Source organism: Phalacrocorax aristotelis, chromosome 2, assembly GCF_949628215.1.
Source record: "Phalacrocorax aristotelis chromosome 2, bGulAri2.1, whole genome shotgun sequence".
NCBI classification, from domain to species: Eukaryota; Metazoa; Chordata; class Aves; order Suliformes; family Phalacrocoracidae; genus Phalacrocorax; species Phalacrocorax aristotelis.
Window position 1 is genome coordinate 34,379,722 of NC_134277.1, and position 20,665 is coordinate 34,400,386.

A 20,665-nucleotide genomic window follows, 5' to 3' on the forward strand; every position below is an offset into this window, starting at 1 on the left:
AAGGAGTATGAACATAAATAAATGTTTGTTACTCAGACTGTGATCTGCGAGTCACTTGTGGTCCAAACTACATCAGACGTTTGTCTGCAGAATGACTGCAAACAAATTGGAACAGAATGAAAACAAAAATTAGGTGTACAAAAGCAAACAAACAAAAAGTGGTGGAAAATAAAGGTAATAAACTAACACTGAAAGATTTAGTATAATTTGTATTTAATTGTAAATAAAAAAACATTCCATCACAGCATGAGTAAATACAACAGCCACTTTATTGCAGAGGGAAAGGGGAAAGGCTTAGAAAAATAAGAGAAGCTCTGAAACAAACAAACAAAAAAAGGTAGAATTCCCAATTTCTAGCAAAGTCATACCGCTCCCACCCTGGAAAGTGAAAAGCGGCTATCCTTCAGGCAAGAGACTTCAGTGGGTCAACACTGAATCCTTCTCTGGGTGCCTCCAAGTGCATGAACTGGAGGCATGTTTCTGCTGGGAACAGTGGTCTTGTATCCTCCTTCCCACAAAGCTGGTCTGCGGCTCCAGCCGCCCGCGCTGGCATTGCCCTAGGGCGAGGTGTGCGGGGCGGCAGTGACGAGCTGCGCTCTGCCCGGGGCACGGTGAGGGGCTTCAGCATCATCCCAGGGCTGCGGGTACGCTAAGCCCCGCCGCACGGTCCTCGGGAGTTTTCCTCTGCATGCCTTCCTCTGCACTCCTCAGACGATCAGCATGTAAGGAAGAGAACAGTTTCTTACTAATAATAGCTTAAATCGTCCTTGTGGGAGTTGAGCAGCCCCATTAACTCCAGTGTAACGGAATAAGGGAATGCAGGGTCAAGCTCAAAAACAGAAAGACATTTTAATATCTCATTTAATTTTTCCTTTTGCATTGCGCATGCAGTCTTTGGACAGTGGAAAACGGACTTTATTTACATTTCTAATCTCTTTCTACTCAGTTTCACCTATCTCTCATGAGTGAACCCAGTGGTCACAAAGGCAGAAATGGAGTATTTCAATCCCATGTCAACAAGTGTAAGTAACTCTAATCCATTTATCTGTAAGACTTTTCCTTCAGAATAATCTCATTCTTCTGTAGTCTGTAATCAATCACAGTCACAAATCTTTTGCTTAACGTAGTTTGGGTTTTTTTTTTCTGAGAAAAGGAATCCAGGGTTGTATTGTTTTGTATAATTGCAGGTGGTGAGAATGCTAAGAGGTGAGAAATATTGGGAAATTCTTGTTTTCTGAGATACACTTCTATAAATGCCTGTCATAGTTTGGAACAGGAAAAGAGTGAGTATAAAGGAAAAGCAAGTAGAGAAAAAGCAGATTCGTTCTCTCTAAATTTTTACTGTCAACAGCCATATGTTTGGAAAAGTGTCTGGATCAGGAAAATTAAAAAGTGTGTGTGTGTTGGTGCACGGCATTTTGTTCTGTGAATGAGGGAAAGCATGCATGTAACAGTTGAAATTTTGGTTAAAGGAACAGAATATCTTTATTTTTTAAGTACTTTCTCTGCTTCCTACACAGATATTTTTTGGCAACACACCTTCTGAAAAACTTGGCATGAAATATTTCAATCCCCTCCCACAATCCTGAGACTAAAAATATTTAAAAGAACTTTCTGGAGTATGAAAATACCCAACAATCACTCTTCGGAAGGAAAGAAGTTGTAAATGTCACTTGGTTCCTGGGGATTGAGACTCCTTCATGACACAGCTACATTCGATTGCTTTCTTATTGTCTGAAAACTTATTTTAAGTGAATGTATAGGTGTGCTTAAGGTAGCCACAGTGTAAAATAAGAGTGATGCACAGTGAATGAAAATGGCATATTTAGTATTAGCAAAGAAAGACCTATTTTGCTATTTATCTCTTCCTCAAGAAGGATTGTGTTGTACTAATAAACCTGGGAATTAACTAGGGTGATGGAGCAAAATGCTGTAGAAGAAAGAAAAGCTGCTGGTAGCACTTGTCCCAGCAACTCAGCACTTTGATAACTCAGCTTTTGTAATCCATGAGCTATAACAGCAGCTACAGGATTTAGGTGCAGAGCATGTAAATACTGACACATGTGCTTAACCTAAAACCTTGTAAGCCAGAGGTCTCAAGCATGTCAGATTTTACAGCCTGTGCCTCCACTTTGTGATGACCAGTTCTGTTCCACTGATGCTCCAAATTACCATTGCTCTAGTTATGAATGAAACAGAGTCCTGCCTCTGTGCTCTAGGGTAAGCTTCAGGTTATTATTAAACCTATCTTCAACTCTCCTGTTCATAAATCTGGGCGCCTCAAAGCCCTAAGTGAATATAGGCTCTTTGCTGAAGTCAGGAGGCACTTCAGCATACCCACATTTTTAAAAAACATCCTAATGAAGAGGTTCTGCAAACCCAGCGGTGAAGGTAAGGTTGTTATTAAAACAGAGTAAGATGCCTTTACTGGGCTGCATTGCTCGTCACAATATTTGTGCCACTGTTTGTCACAAAGCCTATCTTAGCGTCAAGGGCTGCTCTAACACTACTCTACCCTTCTCTCCAGTACACAGAGGGCAAAGGTATTGCCACCTCCCAGCATTTCCCTGCTGTGAGATGTGTCTAAGACACCAGCGGAAATGCATGTATCACTTTTCTCCACCTCGCAGCTATGACACTCTAAAACACTATAAGAACCTTTGGGGTTTTTTTTTCACTCAGTGAGTGACCTGCATTGGGAATCAGCAGAGATCAAGTTCAAATCATGAGAGAAAACAAAACCAGAGCAAAAAGTTAGCATGCTTTACTGAGTGATAACTTGTTCTTAAAATATGTACTGTCATCAAAAATTCTAAATAATATGCCCATTACAGCAAGAAGTCCCACAAAACACTTTAGTTCAACATCTCCATTATTCGACTCACTTTTTGGTGAAAGACAACTTGAACGAGGACTTGCAAAAGAACTTACACAATAAACACTCTCTTGGCCATAAAAACAAACAAGAAAGAAGCAGGGCCCCACTGAAGAGAGGGCAATATAAAAAATATTCTAGGGATGCCCTTGAATTTAATTAATTATTTAGGACTGAGGATATAAGGCAGAAGAGCTACAGAGAATTGAGCGGACACAAATAAAAATGATGACATCCAAATGAAGATAAAATGTAGCGAGTGCAAATAAATACTAATGTCTGCCTCAGAACAGTGAAAGAACTCATACATGAAATTAAAAATCCTGTGGCAAGGAATTTTGAAAATATATGACATTTGACAGTGGCAGTTAGGTGCTTACATTCTCCTCTTTGACCAAGATTGAAGAAAGTGAGAAACCTGGCTAGACCTATCATCTGGAGCTCAGTAGGAGTGGCAGACTATAGAACAAAATTTAACAGACAAAATAATTAAATTCATGGATACACCCCCAAAAAATGCATAAAATGCAATATGGCTTTAGTTCAGGTGATGATATCAGTCTAATCTGATAACATTGTTTTATAAAATTACCACATTTTGCAGACAAGAAGAATTCAGCCTCAGTCAAGTACTCTGTAATATACCACTGAAGTTATCAATTCATCTGGAGAAAAGGGGAATTAGTACTAAAGAAGTACGGTATAAGTAAAGGACTGGCAGAAAGAGAAACGATGGTCAGATTGCTCTCAAAGAGGAGGTGTTGGGCTGGTGAGAGACTGCTAGTTGAATTCTTCAAGGAGTTGCCTCGGCACCAGTCGTCAATATTTCCATCAGCACAGAGGAAGTTCAGAGCATCACAGAGGCAGAACGAAGTGTTGGAGCAATAGACGTAAGATAAATTTCAACAATGTAAATGAAAGCCTATATACTTAGGAATTATTAACAGGAATCTCTGCATAAACTGAAGGATACCTACAGACAAGGAGATGTATTTGGGCTCATTAACTGATCATATCAGGATCATGGCAATCACCAATATGAAAAATGATCCTGAGCATGTTTGTGGTCCATAAATGTATCAGGGACATAAACATTAATGAAAGAGAGAAGAAGAACAAAAATAAATGTGTATAAAATGGTCATAGAGAAAGGTAGACTGGGAAAGGAGACTTCCTATGATCAAGGGTGTGAGATTCTGGTAGGACTAGTGGGGGCAAAAAGACTATCCTACTTTCAAATGGGACTTGATCAGTTTGTGAGTGAGATTATATGGTAAGGATGCCTGAGACTGAAGAGGACCAAATGTAGTCATCCTTCCATCAGTGTGTTTCTAGCTGCACTACTCTCTTCCAGCTTCGCACTGGCGAGCTGGGAGGTTGGGAGGTTTGCCTTAATCATAGGAGTAGCTCTACTACAGGGAGAGAGAGGAAGAAAATGGAACAGTTCTGAACATTTGCCAAAGCTTCAGAGACATTAAAATAGAAACCCAGGAATTCATCCAATGTTTTATATGACCTAGTTCAGCAGTTATGGTTCCCTCCCCCGGCACACACATCTTAAAAAAGACATAGTAGAACTGAAAAAAAAGTAGATAGGGGAGTGACAGGGCTGATCAAAGGTATGGAACAACTTCCAGGTGAAGAACAATTAACTGCACTAGGACTCTTCAACTTCTAGAGAGATGGTTGAGGACAGATACATTACAGAGGTCTACAAAATCATGCACAGGACAGAGTGGTTGCACAGGGAGCATGTAGTCTCTGTGAGTGGAACCAGAGGATGTCAAAAGGAACCATCCGGCAGCAGCTTTGAAAAGCACAAGATGGGTGTTATGGAGCTCCCTGCTGCAGGGTGATGTGGATCTGACAGGACAAATCCTTTAAATTAAAAGGTATTGCATCTGCCTAAGCTGCTGAAACATGAATTGCTGCAGGATGTGAAAGTATTTCTGGGAAGAAGTATTATACTGTCCACTACTAACTTCTGCATGCCTCTGCCAGAGGCAAGATGCCGGGGTTAGATGGACTTTTGGTCTCATTTGCCACAACTGAACAGTTCTGAACCATTAAGTACTTCAACAGCATGCCATGGAAAGAATAGAGATCACGTCCAGGATCAGCCCTGCGTGCTGTGCAGTTGGCAAACACAGTCCTGGCACGATCACACAGGACAGACATCTTGGGCCACACCTGCCTGAATACACCCCACACATTATCTCAGGGCCAAGTATACCCAGGCCAACTGGCTGTGTAGACAGAGGGCAAGCAGGAGCTGTCAAATATGGTGTTTTTTGAGCAATATAGCCACAGCTGCCGTACTCAAGCTACGTTCAACAGCTCTTGGCAAATTGTTCTGTTGGAGCACAGCTGAGAACATTTGGAGTGCATCTGCAAGAACATTTGCTGAAACGCTTACACCTGGGTCCTACTGTGTTTGTAAGGGTGACCCCATAAAAAGGCTGTGGGCTTTGGCTTCTAGTAGCTAGTCCGTATAAGGACAGTTGAGGCTTGTGGGGTATCCATTACTTCAGATTTACTCAGTTAACAGGGAGGAGTATGCTAAGATTTATACTACCTTCTTACCATCCTCATTGCTCTCAGTGGAGTTAAGCAGAACTGGAGTAAGGTAGCATAAACCAGACATTAAGGTTATGCTAATTGTCAGCATTAATCAATGTAATCTCCTCTCCAAATCTTCCATCCTTGCATTGCTTCCCCCTCACATTATTTGCTCTACTATATGATCTTTCAGGGCATTACCCAAGATTGTGAATAACAGGCAAGACGAAAAATAGGTCTCTCGGACCACACTACAGTGCTAGGAGTCCTTCCAAATTCCTAGGTAAGGTACACAAGCTGGCCACAGCCCAGTTTCATATGAGAGTGAGATTGCGCACATGTCAGGCTTCCCCACGCCTCAGCTTTTGCCAAGCACCACCCCAAAACACTCTCCAAACAAAAGGTCTCCCCACCCTGCCTGTGCCCCATTCCCAGGTGGTACCCAAGGGTGCAGCTGGAGCCAAAACACCAAAGCTTAAGCAACCTGATGCCTGTATGCTTTAAAGCTGCTTAACTTCAAACATCCAAATAGCTCAGCTAAAGCTATGACTTATATGTTTAAAGTTAAGCACGTGCTTAATTAATTTGCTGGCTAGGGGCCTAAAAGTACAGTAGCTGTTACCTAAATGCCTTACCTACTGCTGCTCTGTGAATTCCCTGCTCTTTTTTTGTGGTCTGGGTCTTCTTTTCCCCCATGCACGAAACCAAAACATCCACCCCTGCAGCCAATGTAACTTAGGCTGCCATAACTAGTCTAACAGATTCCAAGGAGCTGGCTACTGGGACAGCATTTAACCGTGCGTGACCTACCACTGTCCCTGGACTGGGACATCGAAATGCCCTCCTTAATTCTGTAGAAATGATAAATTTCATTGACACATCTCCTGATCCCTATGCTCGACTGGGATCGCTTCTTGATTCATGCTAATATTTTTGTTTCAAGGATTTTCCAATCTTCTTTTTCTTTTAATGGACTGCTTTGTTGCAGCAAAAAATTCATTGCCTTTTTAGAGCCACTCTCTCCAACAAGGAAAAAGGGTTCCCTCTAGCCACCAGCATTTGGAACAGCACCTACACTGCCTCCACGCAGCACTTCCCTTTAAATGTGGGTTTATGTTTATGTAGCAGTAAAACTGTAATCGGAACATCAGTGACAAGTCTACTGAACAGTTATTAAGCTTCTAAATTATTATACTGGTTTTTCAGTGGGAAGGAAAAACAACTATGTTTGGGGGCAGAGAGAATGCCAAACTGAGACAAAAAATATCGACTGTAATAATAAACTGAAAATGTTTGGAATAATTTAGGATAAAATGCTCATTCAAGAATATTGTCCAGTTTTGGGGAAAAAGCCAATATAGCCAAATAGGTCTGGGAAAAAAAATATCCTGAAATCAGAGCAAGAAGTAATTAGCTTGTAACAGAATTCAAAGAATCCTCATTTCAGTTCCCTAAATAGACTCAGGAACTGAAAATATTTTTGTTTCATTTCTATTTGTTTTATATGTTTCCCAAGGTACTAACTTTTGGACTTAAGTCTTCCTTAAAATCACCCTTCTCAGGCTTATTCAGTGATCAATGCACTCTTTAGTCCACTTTGAGTGTTAGGAACAAACTAGAAAAAGCAGATCAACATTCCATGTAAAAATGATGCTGAAATATGTATGGGTTCTGCCAAACCAATATGGCTGTAAAAAATCTCTATCAAGTGGTTGAAGCAGACATGGTGTAGACACCTCACAAACAAACCAGTGACCATGTTCAAACACCACTCAGCTGAAGACTCTATCCATAAACCACTATCCAAGAATATTGAGGAAATGAGGGTGGAATAAGTGATATCAATATGGGAGTGTGGGAGGTAGAACAGAGGAAAAAAATCAATTTAATGTAATATTGAAACAATAATACCAAAGTGAAGTGAAAACTAGAATAATATACAAAAGTGAAGCGATCATGAAAAATATCACTGTGAGAGCCTGAGAAAAGACTAGAGAGAGGAAAAACAGAAATGATTGCTGTAATAAGGACAGAAAAGCACAAGAGAAATCAAATCTGACATTAATTGTAGGATTGCATAGGACTTATTGTAACTATGGAAAGATATACTGTGCTGCGGGTTACATAGTGCTTTCAATATTTGACTGATGTTTTTGAAAGTTAACTACTATTTTATTATATCATATGATTAAACCAAAGAAGTGAATGTGAGAAAGGAAGATTAACTCTCAGGACAGTGGAAAATATGCGTCAGTATTTGTCATCATATTGGTCTAATATTCATTTTCCATAGGAACTAGAGTGTCATTAAGGGCTAACAAAAATTCCACATCAGCTTTTAATCTCTGCTAGAAACTCTATGCTGCTCAAAGATTCATCGAAGCTCTCTTATCAGTCCTCCTGTTGGGGTCCAACCCTGTCCCCAGGTGCCAGTGCCCTGTTCATGAGACTCTGGCAACTCTGACAGAGACCATATAGTTGATGGTTTTTCATTAACTTGTTTGGTTTTTTCTTTTTTTAGAAGCTTGGGTTTTATTTAACAGTGATTTTGTTAGTCAAAAGGGGAATTGCCACAGAAAGCGCTGAGCAGTGGCACACCATCGCCACCCACCCGGTTCTCCACTGCCAGGTCCCCCAGGGCAACGGGGCGGGGAGAAATCCTTCCTCCTGGTGAGCTGCAGCCAGTTCTGGGGTGGGACATGGCATGCGTTTAACAGTGCACAACAGGTCTGCAGAGTCACTATGCATTACTGTATCTCCTGGCAAAAAGACCAGGAATGATAAGTGCAGCAAGTATTGCCTAAATTCTGTTTAAAATTATCTTTCTCTATGCTCACAAATTCTGTTTCTTTGCTGAAGAAAACCCGCAACTGATAGTTGCTGGATGCTAGCAATCACACCCGCTGCAGGATCATGTTGTGTTTGATTTCTTTCAACATATGGGTCTATCTCAGTCTTCAGTCTGGCCTAATAATACAGTTTTTATACTGTTAAGCTCTTTAAACATGTTTGTTTAACTGGCACAAGTATTTTCCACTGAGTATTAAACAACTTGCCTTAAAATGGATTTTTATGTATCAGTCATGTTACTACAATTGTGTCCTTCATAAATAACCAGATAATTAATCACTGGTAACTGACTTCACTCGAATACATATTTCCTAGAAATGGCCTGTGAGCAGGTGATAAATTTTCAATTAGTTATAGAAATCAGGTTTTAAAAATCTGATAAATGCGTGCACATTGTGAGGAAGGAAAAAATGGTCATGAAAACAAGCCATTCATTTAAAACAATTTATTTAGATATAATTGATTGTTACTAAAATGTGTATCAGGGCTGGCAGTGGAGTTAATATCATTGTCTGCTCAAAAAACTGCTTGGTAGATGTAAACTAAATCTTCACTGAATCTTGTGGCCCAGGGTTGCTACTAAATGAAAGACCAGCTCTACTTCATCCATGGATGCTGATTTCTTTTTGGAGGACTTTCATTGCTTGAAATACATAGCAGACCATTCATTTTGTGAGAGTTGGCAAGATCAGGGTAGAAGGCTGAAAGAATGACAGCAAAATTAAATGAGGGAAAAATAGTTCATGGGAGAAAATACCTGGCTTACCTATTTGAACAAGCAATTGATATACAAATGTTATTTGATTTGAGTATAGACCTTTTCTGTGACATTTATTTTAATTTTTTTCATAAAATGCATTTAAACAGATTGTATAGGTTGCAAATGAAGTGAGATTAATGTTTCGCTAAAAGAAACTAAAAACTCACACAAGATGAAAATGCAAGAAGTTAAATTGTTAAAATAATAAAAAAAAAAGTTGTCTGACGAACTATTTTCATACCTATTATTCCTGTCACAATACTGTCACTCAAGCCTCCTAAATACTGGATAAAGATTCAGTTGACATCTATAACATGAAAATGCAGTTAAATTTAGGCCTTCTTAGATATTAGGTCTTTGATATGCTTATACCCTAGTTTCTGGCCAGGACAGAAGCATGTCCTTTGAAGACTACCACAGAGCTGGTCTCACTGCTGGAACACTTAACTTTTATGACCTTTACCACTAAAATTGGACAAGACCGCTGGTCTAGTTCACAAGAGACAGCTCCAGTGTTCATTATTTTATGAAGTGGAATACAAACGATACCTTCAGATGAGCAGCAAAGTTTCAGTCATAGCAGATTCCAATAAATACCTCCCCCTTTCATGTGCAAGGTTCAAAGCTTTGCAAGTCTGGAAAGCTCGATAGAGGACAGAGAGTTAGCCAGATTCAATTCATTAGGACACATCTTAACTGGCTGCTTGTAAAATAAACCTTCTCCCCCACCTCTTCCACCTCCTTCAAAAACCATAATGCAATCCTGACAGAAAGCTGATAACTTAACCATGCAAAAGAAAGTCTGAAATCTGCAGACAAGGATTTTACTATGTGCTGAGCCTGGGAAGTTGAAGGAAAATAATGTAGCATTGTCCCCTACACACAGAACTTCAGGGAGAAATCATCCAACAGAGTAGGAAATGTATTCATGATGTCCAGATTATCACCAAAGCAGGGGTAGACAGTGGCTTCTCCATCATGGAATTGCTTGTAAAAAGCTATACTGTAGAGAAAGGAAGGATTACTTATTATATATAGCTGTCTACATTATACCTCCCTGAAAAACATGCACTCCTAAGACATTTTTCTTTTTGCATTTCAGAATATTTAAAAGCAAAGCCCTAATTTTAACCTGCAGACTTGCATCTGCTAACTAGAGTTAGTGGTCCTCTTCCGGAATGAGTGAAGTGACAGTGAAAAAAAATAAATCATTGTGTCTTACATAAATGTTGCCCTAGGCAAAGCCACCCTCTTAACACGCAGCAGGGGAATTCCAGAAGAGATCTGTGCAGGGGTTTGGTGTTCCTTCAGGCATTTTTCTTGATCAAAACCAACCCAAAAAAAGGCATCAGGCACCGCACCAGCAAAGTTATTCTCACTAACTCACGCACACACATGCATGCAGTATCTGTTGTGCAATATGTATTGATGCCTGTATGTGAATACACATATATATTAGAGAGACACAACATATAATCTTCTGCTGGTGAACATCAGGCTGCTAGTTTTAGCACAACTTTTACGGTTGCAGATCTGCTGAGTTTTACTGTGCTTAGAACAGTTTATTCACTGTACAGTTACTAGTAAATATTTTTACCATCCATTAGTTCCTTTTGTCAGAGGTTTCCCCTTAGTGATTGCCAGAGTCACAGTAGTAAATCTTATGACTCTTATCACTGTTATGGTACAAGAATAAAGGAATGAACACTGAAGTATTTTTACTGTTTCTCTAACTGTACAAATAGAGACTGCCAACCTCCTCAAAGACACTTCTGTCCCTGTCCTGCCATTTTGTGACTTTTATGTGAGAATTTGCTTTCATTTTATAAAACCTTTCCGTTGTTTTCTTTTTCTTCAATGTTCTATTACAATCTGGAAACGATCTCTCTAGAAGTGACTTACCCCTCCAGTAGCTGCTTATTTCTTCAGAATAATGACTTAGTACGTAAACTTTACGATTGGACCTGCCTTGATAAAACCGTGCATTATGAAGGATGAGCACTTTGGTTCCTCATAGTATCAAAACCACATTTGTATGTCATTCCCCCTGTCCTGCAGAGCTTGAAATGAGAGAGAGTCAGTGGTGCTGAGGCAGAACTGTTCCTACTTCTCCATGCAAAATTTATAAAAACCTGTCCAGGGCAGGACTGGGGATGTCTGAGGTTCATGAAATGGATGGCATGTTCTAAACTCAACCCAAGAACTGTGACAGGGAGGGAAGAGTAATCGATTCCACCTCCCTGAAAGAGATCTTGTAAATTTAAACACCAGTATCACCTGAAAAACATGTATAGGGCAGCCTGATGGGAAGGACAAGTGGAGGGAGGGAGAATTTAATCCTCAGATTTTCCCAGTTATTCTCATTTAGCATCTGAAATTGAACTGTTCCTTGCTCTAAACTACACTGTGAGGAAAAGTGTGGAGAAAAAAGCCCAGAAAATGTCAATTCCCCCGATGATATTGATGCCCTGATTCTAAAATTCTTACAAAGGTCAAAACCCTGTTAACAGGATCTGCGCCTGAGTAAGAATGGAGTAACTCAGCTGCTTACAGGAGCTGGTTCGCTATGCTAGTATTCCCATTGCACCATTTTCCATGTGTAACAGTTAGTCCTGTATGCCTTTGTCAGAACCTGAAACTAAAGCTGCTAGAAACAAACAGAAAAGGGTGTTTTATTCTATGGAATGCCCCAGAATGACTCTCAAAAGACATGTTTTTTGGCTGTTAGGGTGGCTGCCCATCTGGTTATACTTTTCAAGAAAAATGATGATTGAATATTCCTTCTTATGTGAAACAGAATTGCTAATTCAGAAATATCAAAGTGATCTGGTTTTTGTTCTGTCACAGCCTGGTGTTCAGGTTAGTCTATTAAACTCCTTCAGCACTTTATTTCACCTACTCCAACTCTGCTATTCTTTAGCCAGGCTTTTGATACAACAGTCTTGACTTGCACTACTTGCAGTTCCCTCAGATGGCTGTAGTGCAACAATCCACTTAGCTCTAAACATTAAACTTTAGGAATAAGCTTTAATGGTCTTGTCTTACAGAAAGTGCACTTACTGAATTGCAACACAGTCAGGACCAAAACTGTCCAAAGCCTCTCCTGCCCATGGATGCAGGGATCACTCTTCCTCTGGCTGCTCTGTGCTTCTGGCAGAGCTTTCCTTAGTTTCATCTTTTCCTCTTCTCATCTCTTGTACTAGGCAATTGCCTGGAGCGATCCTTTTCCCATTTAGTCCCACGTGTTCTAAGATTATTACTCCATCTCACTTTCTGTAATGAACTTTTCGCCTTTGTTATCACACATATATGAGACCTTATATACCATGTACTAAGAGCAAAAGGAGGAAATTGTGCTACATTTGCTTACACCTTGCTGTGTTCAGCGATACTACTTTAAATAAGATGTCTGGATAAAAATGACTGCTAAAAGTGACTCGGGAGCCAGACTTTGCCTCTGCGTTCTGTAATAGTGTCAGCTTTCGGTTTGTCACTCAGACAAAGTCTGGGAAATTCCTGTTAACTCACCTTTTAGCATTATCTATCTGCTTTTGGCTGATCACTGATTTACCCTTGAGTTTTATAAGTAATCCTGAACCAAGTGCCTATTTTGAACAATGTGGTTTGGATTAAAGGTGCCTGTTCATCATCATTACAGCCTGTGAACCACCTACTCTGATAGGAGTGCTTTTGTGTATTCATTAATTCATGCTTGAGAAGCACTTTACAAATGTAAAGAAGTACATAAATGCTGATTTATTGTTTCTCTGAGATGTGCTGTTATTGATCATCCTGTTGAGGTTTGTTGCAGAGCTTTCTGGAGACTGTACTGACTGCACTGTGTTCTTGGCAAGTCAGTGGGCAGGGACTTTGTAGCCCAAAGGAAGCAGAAGAGAGCTGAGTAATGATGGCACAAACCTTTTACCACTTGGACAGAGATTTCAGCAGTCCCTGGGTCCCTTGTCACTCAGGAGAAGCACGAAGTGGCATGTTACTGCAGAGGACAGGCTTTCCCTCCTCCCTGCTCCCCTTCGGGAAAGCCCTGGTGCACCTCCAGCCCACCCTCACTGACTTAGTGATCCAGGATCTCAGCAAATGCTTTCCCATCACGTTTCCTCTCCTCCTGAGTGCAACAGCGAAGCAGGTTTGGCATCTCCTCCTTACAAGCCTCACTGCCCTCAAACATACATCATACATAGCCTCAGATCACAACTTAAGTAGGATTTCTTGGCATCACGTACTGCATGACTCAGTCTGGGTAGTCAATGTCCGTTTGCATCTAAAGGAATAAAAAAAAAAAAGCAGGTATATTTTCAAACACAGCAAAGTTCACCAGATAAAGGAAAAGTCTCCTTCTTGTATAAGATGCAATTTTATCAGGCCATTAAGCTAGTTACCCAACCAAACCCCAGAACAGATCCTGAACAGTGGCATCTCTGAGGAATGCCAGTCTGTGCTTGCGTGCAGCATCTTTCTGCCTATGGGAACAGCTTATGCATAATAGAGCAAAACAGCTTAGAACCAGGTTACTAGAACCAGGCAAACTTTACAGACACTGACATCAAAATAAAAGGTTAACTAATTTATTACAACTCTAGAAACAAAGATAGAAGTATAAGATGTATGTAACATCAAACTTTGTTTAAAATTTTAGTTCCATCTCTAGCTGCCCACACTGGTCTTTCCTGGGGTGTCCCTCTCTGTCTCAGGCTGAAGGGTTCACACTGTCAGTGTGCTGCTATGGAGAATTGCCGTGTGGGACATCTGAGCCAGTGAAGCTGAGGGACCAGTTTAAGAAGCAGTACATGTAGTGCAGCATGGAATAGACTTTTTGTTCCAGTTTGGTTGCTATTTATATGTTAGCTTGTTCACTGAAAGCAAACTTAGAGAAAGGCCATTTTCATCATATTCCTCTCTTTTCCTATAATTATACTTTTGTATAAAACAACCACTTTTTAAATATGCTTAAGGTGAGATGTAAAAGAGATACTGATCTCTTCTGCAGGAATAAAAGATATATTGCACCTAATAACAGAGGTCCTACCTGCAGCGCAAATGGAGAACAGTGCCTGGAAAGGATTCTGATAACTTTGCATAGCTATTAGTCTTTCTTTTGGAAAATTCAGTATCGTTAATTGTCTCGAATGACACATTACTTTCTCAGCCTAACTGTGGTATATAGAAAAGGGGTTCTGGTGCCATCCAGACTACTTCAAAACACCTAACTCAAAGATTTGTTCAGAAAAGAATGCAGAATTATTCATAAAAAATTGTCCTGCCTAACAGAACCGTGCTGAACTCATTCAAACCTACCCCAGCTATGAATGAGGCTTATTCAGTTTAACATAGGAAGGGTTTGCAGGATTCAGATTCCAAGTTTGACACAATTAATAGTGTTTATAAGTTCAAGAATGTTGCTGCTAGGATGGAGTGTATTCAAGACAAGTGATCATATTTCATAGCACACTTAAAGGGTGAAGAGGCACTTGACATAAGACACTCTCGTTTTCATAATCCAAATCGTTTGGTTGTTTAGGAAGATTTACATTCTCTTCAGCCTCTTCCCCTCCCTTCTTCTACCATTTTCATATATAACATAATTTTTATTTTCCTCCTATTTTGGTACCTTGCCTTTGGGAGGATCTAAACAAACAGAAAAAAAACCCCTTGGCAGCTGTATGAAACAAGAGTGTAGCACTGTCATGAAATTAATACCATGAAATGAATAGCAATGATTTTGTCTGTTACAGGCATAAATAGGAAAAGACCAAACTGAGAAAGGTACATAAAACTAGTGTATCTTGAGCTAAATCAAAAGAAAATAAAGAGACACTGGAAAAATATATATTTAGGGAACATGGAATTTGGTAAATGCAAAATCTGCAGTCAAAGTAACCGTGGCATTGACTTTTTGGTGCACCCAAAAGATATTTTTTACCACATGGCTATGCAGCTACACTAGGACCACTAGTGAAATATCGTGCTGATTTCTGTTCTCCTCAGAACCAGGAAACGTTGAAAAAAAAGCAGGCTTTCCTTCAAGAAAGCACCTATATTTAGATGCCCAAATCCCACTGAAATCCACAGGCTTTAACTTTAGCTCATATAGATGTTACCTTAAGTTGGGGGCAAAAGAAGAACAAAAAATACAGTCTGAAGGAGATATCTTTCAATAAAATGCACCTATAAATCAGGGAAATGAGCATGTAAATCACGAACTTTTGGTTGAGGCTGTAAAAGAGACAGAAGGGTTGCCTCAATTACAGAGAAGCATATAAATGTGATTGATGAACTGAGGTAAAGGCAAGGGAAAAGCAAGATCAGTATCAAGACAGCTTCAGAGTGTAGGAAACAGTCTGTCCATCCTAGCTTTTCATGCTACGTTCACATGACACCTGGTGCTGCTACAAAACTGCTAGAACAAGAAAATACTGCATGAAAGACCAATTAGTTAGATATTTAAAATGTATACCAGAAGAAAAACCTGGCCTTGATCAATTAACCCAGAAAGCATATTCACTCTGCAGCCTTTATAGTATTGTGATTCCTCTACTTCTCAAAGAGGCATGAGCACTGGCATACCTTCTGCTCGAGGCCCTCCAGGAGCACCAGGCAGTTTATGGATATTCTTTGGAAAACAGGCTAGTCCCAAATTAATGTGAATGAAAGATTTGATCTGCAAACAGCTTCTGGCAGATGCAAAAATAACTTTGAGGGAGCTGAGGCAGTTGCAGAGCCCTAGACCTGGAGTGGAAACAAAGCAGCCCGTATTGGGCCACTAACATGCACAGCACACTAGCCTTCCAGGTGATAGACCTGACTTGTGCTTTTATTTATCAGCATTTAACACTAAAGAACAAAAAAAACCCAAACCCCAAACCAAAGAAACAACAACAAAAAAAACCCCAAGTCTTCCTTAACAAGAAGTTCCTTTCAGCTGTTTATTAATTAGAGAAGCAAATGCTGGATCTCCTGGCCCTCTGCTGAGCTGCTCACAGAAAAGTACAAAGTGAGGTCCTGCTGTGTGGGTAAACTGATGACTCACTTTTAATATCAGGTTGAGCCAGGATCTTGAAGGCTGCCAAGTTAACTCTACAGGGATCCCCACTTCAGCCCACTCACATTTCCTAATAACAGCGCTGCATTTCAGCAGGCTGTGCTTAAGTGAAGCACTTTGATTTGTAAACAGAGGCGGTCTAGGAAATAATGTACCAGTGTGGTTAGCTGTATAATGCCGTAAGACAACAAGGTATAATGGCAGCGCTGCTATTAAACGGCCAGAGGATATTGCTCAAATTTGAACGTGACAGCAATTAATAAGAGATAATGTTTAATGGTATTTTAAAATCCTACCCGTGCCCTCTGTAGTCCCGGGAGAGGTATTACTGCCCTCTTTGCATCATATAAAGAGGAAAAGACTGCTGGTAAATGTATGCCTACAGAAGCACATGTTTTAAAGAGACTTAATTTATAGTTAGAAGACCAGAAAATATTTTCTACAAAATAGACTGCATGTTCCTGTGTTTTGACATTAGGGCTTAAACCATCATGCTTGCTGGAATACTTTTATGGGTTCCTTAGACATTTATTTGAAGTCCCCTAGTCTCAGGCTGGTGAAATTTAGGATGTGCAGAAACATGCCAGAGCACTGACTCACTCTTGGCAGATTTGCGTCTCATTCTATCCCGGCATAAACTACGACTCGTATGCTGTTGCCACACAGATCAAAAGATGCATGTTTATTGTCTTGGCCACATGACTGAAAATATATCGCTGTGTAAGCTCTGTGTTAGGCTTCCTGCTTGAGGACAAACCTCTTTCTGTTCAGACATACAAAGATTTTCTTAAAAGAGACGTCTGTTTGGTTATAAGACTCCACTGCCAAACTGATTGCAAATCCAGTAGTGTATTCTGAAATGTTAAACAACTCTGTGAAAGAGGTTTAACTCCCTACCCACCCCTCCTACCCTCTTTGTCCACTTGGGTAAGGCTTCAACTTTCTTTGCGGCAAGCAGCCTTCAACACGCCATGCACTCTGCGCTCTTTCAGGATTATGGTCTTGTGCCTGCCCCGTATACACAGGATAATGTGCAGGAGGTATAAGTCCTGTGGTAGGAAATGAGTGCATTTTCCCTCTCACTAAATCACTTCTGCTTCCACCAGGCAGTCAAAGAAAGGGAGGAGAAAAGTTTAGCCAAGGAATATTTTAAAATCTAAAACCAGGTAATCGAAGGGAAAAATCCCCAGTTGACTGATGCCATCACACTCACCTAACTTCCCCCAGCCAAGGTACGGGGCAGTCAGCATGTACCACACTCTCAGTCTACTTTTCCTTAGTCTGTGTGCAGTGGGTTGACAACCCTTAGCTCCCTGCTGGGGTTGTGCACCAGAACGTCCTGTGCTCCTTAGCCCACAGGCAGGTAACTTCTCTCCATGTTAAGGAGCTGCTAGGTTCTGGATGTACCTGAGATAATTATATAAACCATGATTTTTCTCCTGTTGTCTCTCGTGGTGCAATACCTCATAAGACTTTTCCTAAGTTTATTAATAGTTCAAGCCGAGAACCTATTTTAAGTCTCATATACTTCCCTGTCCATGAGCTAGCTCTGAGGCTGATCCCACCCTGGGGGGATGCTGTGCTGCTCCTTGATGCTCACTCCCGGGCACTCTCTCAGATTCTCAATTTTGATGTACAGCCAGTCAAAATGATGTGGTTTCCTGACGACAAGAATTTCAATTTTTGCAATTAAAAAAGAATTACATGTAGGAGTAGCTAGCTAAATCTTGTCATTGCTACCAAGTAAAACATTAACTAAAACCTCTGTTTAACACACCCTTGCACACAACATAAAAATTTAAAGCAAAAACCATTTTTAACTAATGGCAATTAATCCTTGAGATTCTCTTTGGCTTCTAGGTGCCACAGGTCTCAGCAGGCGGTAACACAGACACAAAACACTTAATATAAATGACCTACAATCGCTGTTGCTTAGCATTTGAAGAGTGGCTTTCCATTAATAGGTATCAGTTTATAAATTTATAAAAATAGGAAATCTATTAATGGAACTTTTTTTGTTTACAGTGGTTGTAATGCCTTTTTTTCAAAACAAGGCTGTTTTTTTGTTTGGTTTTGAATCTGCCTAAACAGAAAAGATGCATTAAAATGTGAATTCTAGTCCAGCTACTTTGAGAAGTGTCAAAATAAGTAGTGTATAAAGGAGAGCTTTTTGGCTGGTATAAACTGCAGTAATTATCCTGTGGTAAGAGAGACACCAGTGAGGATTTAGTGCTAATTGTAACCAGTCATGGGCATGCATGCACACACTCTTACACCTTTTACCAGTTACATAGCAACGTTACCCATGTGTATGTGAAACACTGTTCATGAGTGTTAAAAAAGCTCATAATTTTATCCATGTGACAAGGGGCAATGGGCACAAGTTGGAACACAGGAAGTTCCACTTAAATATGAGAAAAAACTTCTTTCCTGTGAGGGTGACAGAGCAGTGGAACAGGCTGCCCAGGGAGGGTGTGGAGTCTCCTTCCCTGGAGACATTCAAAACCCACCTGGACGTGCTTCTGTGCCCCCTGCAGTGGGTGTCCCTGCTCAAGCAAGGGGGTTGGACGAGATGATCTCCAGAGGTCCCTTCCAACCCCTGCCATTCTGTGATTCTGTGTGATTCTGTGTTCATTTTTCATTGCAGGAATATTTTTCCACTGCTACAGAGGCAGACTGAGATGCTGTGGATATAGCCTGCTCTATTCTGGTTTGATGAGAAAATGCCAAAGCTAAGCTATCCACAGTCTTCACGGCAATTAAACCTGGCACAGGGACAGTAACATCCTTTTCTTGCTGTTGGGACTAATCCTGATGGTATTGATGTGACTGTTTCTCATTTCAGTATTTTGCACTTGCTAATCTTCTCAGAAGACAGCCTAGGGCATTGATTTTTTTCAGCAGAGTTTCCAAACTGGGCACATGTTAAAAAATGTACATGATCTTTCTACAGATACAGGTGGCTCAAGACATTCAGGATGGTAATGAGAGTCAGAGACGTGCATGAAGGGGCCTGTGGATGAGAAGCGGGAATGAGATGTACTGTATCATTTTCATCTGTTTGATGGAAGTCACATAGATAAAATTATGAGCTTTTGTAACACTCGTGTGAACACGGGGGCTCCATAGTGCATTGTGAGCACACGGGAGCACAAGTATGGGGAAAGAAGCTTTCCTGCCCTACTCTATTTGAAGAACAGAAGCTTTTAACACTTTTGGGGTTTTTGGTTCCCACTCCCAGTAAAAACCGAAACAAAATAACTTTTCCCTCCAAAATAGCCATGAGTCTCAGTCAAGGAACTCAGCTGGGATGTGTAAGAAAGAAATGCAAGTGCCTGAAGAGCTTATTATCAAGGCTCTTCTGCAACAGATAATTCTCTGGAACCAGAATTTCCCTCCAGAAGCTGAGGGAATTTATCATATCATCTTCCTGTCTGCAAAAGTTGGGTGTTTTGACATCAGGGAATTTTCTACCAGACAGCTGGCTGGAGTGAGAAGACACTCGTGTACTGACATCAGGGGATTCACATTGCTTTTATATGATGTGAACTCAGGACTACTTGGGAGGTTTCAGTAAGGTCTTCCATAATTTAGAATTCCATTTACTTTTTCCCACAAAAAATTGCAAGTCTGAAGTTCCAGCTGCTGGATTGGTTTAAAGGTTCAGCTTCATTTGATGTCCTGCTTTATAATTGCAGTAGCGACGTGTAGAAGACCTATTCTGGCCTCTGAAAGATTAAACAAGATCAGGCCTGCCAGACCTCTGCAGAAACCCATGTGGCAATGAGAAGAGCAGATTCAGCAGATCGCTCTCTCCTTTCTATAGCCCTAGTTCAGCAAAATAAGTGTATATATGAGCACTTCAAACAGTAATTTGTGGATACTGGATGACAAAGATTATAGATTTGATTGAAGATTTTAGGAACATAATTGCTTTGAATTTGAAAAAAAAAGTATAAACTGGATTATGAGGAGAAAGCCTAGTACCTTGCCATTATATTATTAAAGCAGTCAGTTGTAGTATCTGCCAAAAGCGCAAGAGAACTGTAGTTCCACAGGATTAAAAAGACTTCTTACAGGAATTTTTGTGCTTATTTTCTCACTTTTCAGCCTAGACTATGGCAGAGTAGCAGGGACTCCTTGAAATCTTCTAAATTGTTCTAATTTATGTGGAAAGTACTCACCTACGTTGGTAACGAGCAGTAGGTAGATTAGGAGCGTAAGAGCAACTGCATTTTTCTAATGAATGCTTCCGATTTGACACCACTCCATTAATAAAAAATTATTAGCACCTGGTAAGAGACCTGATACTGGAATATACCAGTGTGTATGACATTCATGCCCCAGTTGTGCCTATACTGAACAGTTAATGAATGCTGGTGTCTGTTAATGCTAAAACCAGATAATTCCTTTGCTGTTCCATAGATGTCATGACAAGGATTCTGGGACTCTGTAGGACCTCACTGATTTTTCCAGTGTAGGGCTTCATCTTTCCCGAATTTTCAGGGCAGAAGAATGAGTTTCAAAGAGCACACCCACTTCCCTGTACAGGTCTCAACATCAA

The 20,665-nt window shown here is 40.4% G+C and overlaps 1 long non-coding RNA gene across 2 annotated transcripts in view; it reads left to right on the forward strand.

Moving 5' to 3' along the window:
• Window positions 1-432: 432 nt before the first annotated feature.
• Window positions 433-20,665, forward strand: part of LOC142052626 (uncharacterized) — a 30,299-nt gene continuing 10,066 nt past the window's right edge. For both annotated transcript variants that reach the window (XR_012658912.1, XR_012658911.1), the window contains exons 1-2: window positions 433-722; window positions 947-1,022. This is a non-coding gene — a long non-coding RNA (uncharacterized LOC142052626). The remainder of the gene's footprint in view (window positions 723-946; window positions 1,023-20,665) is intronic.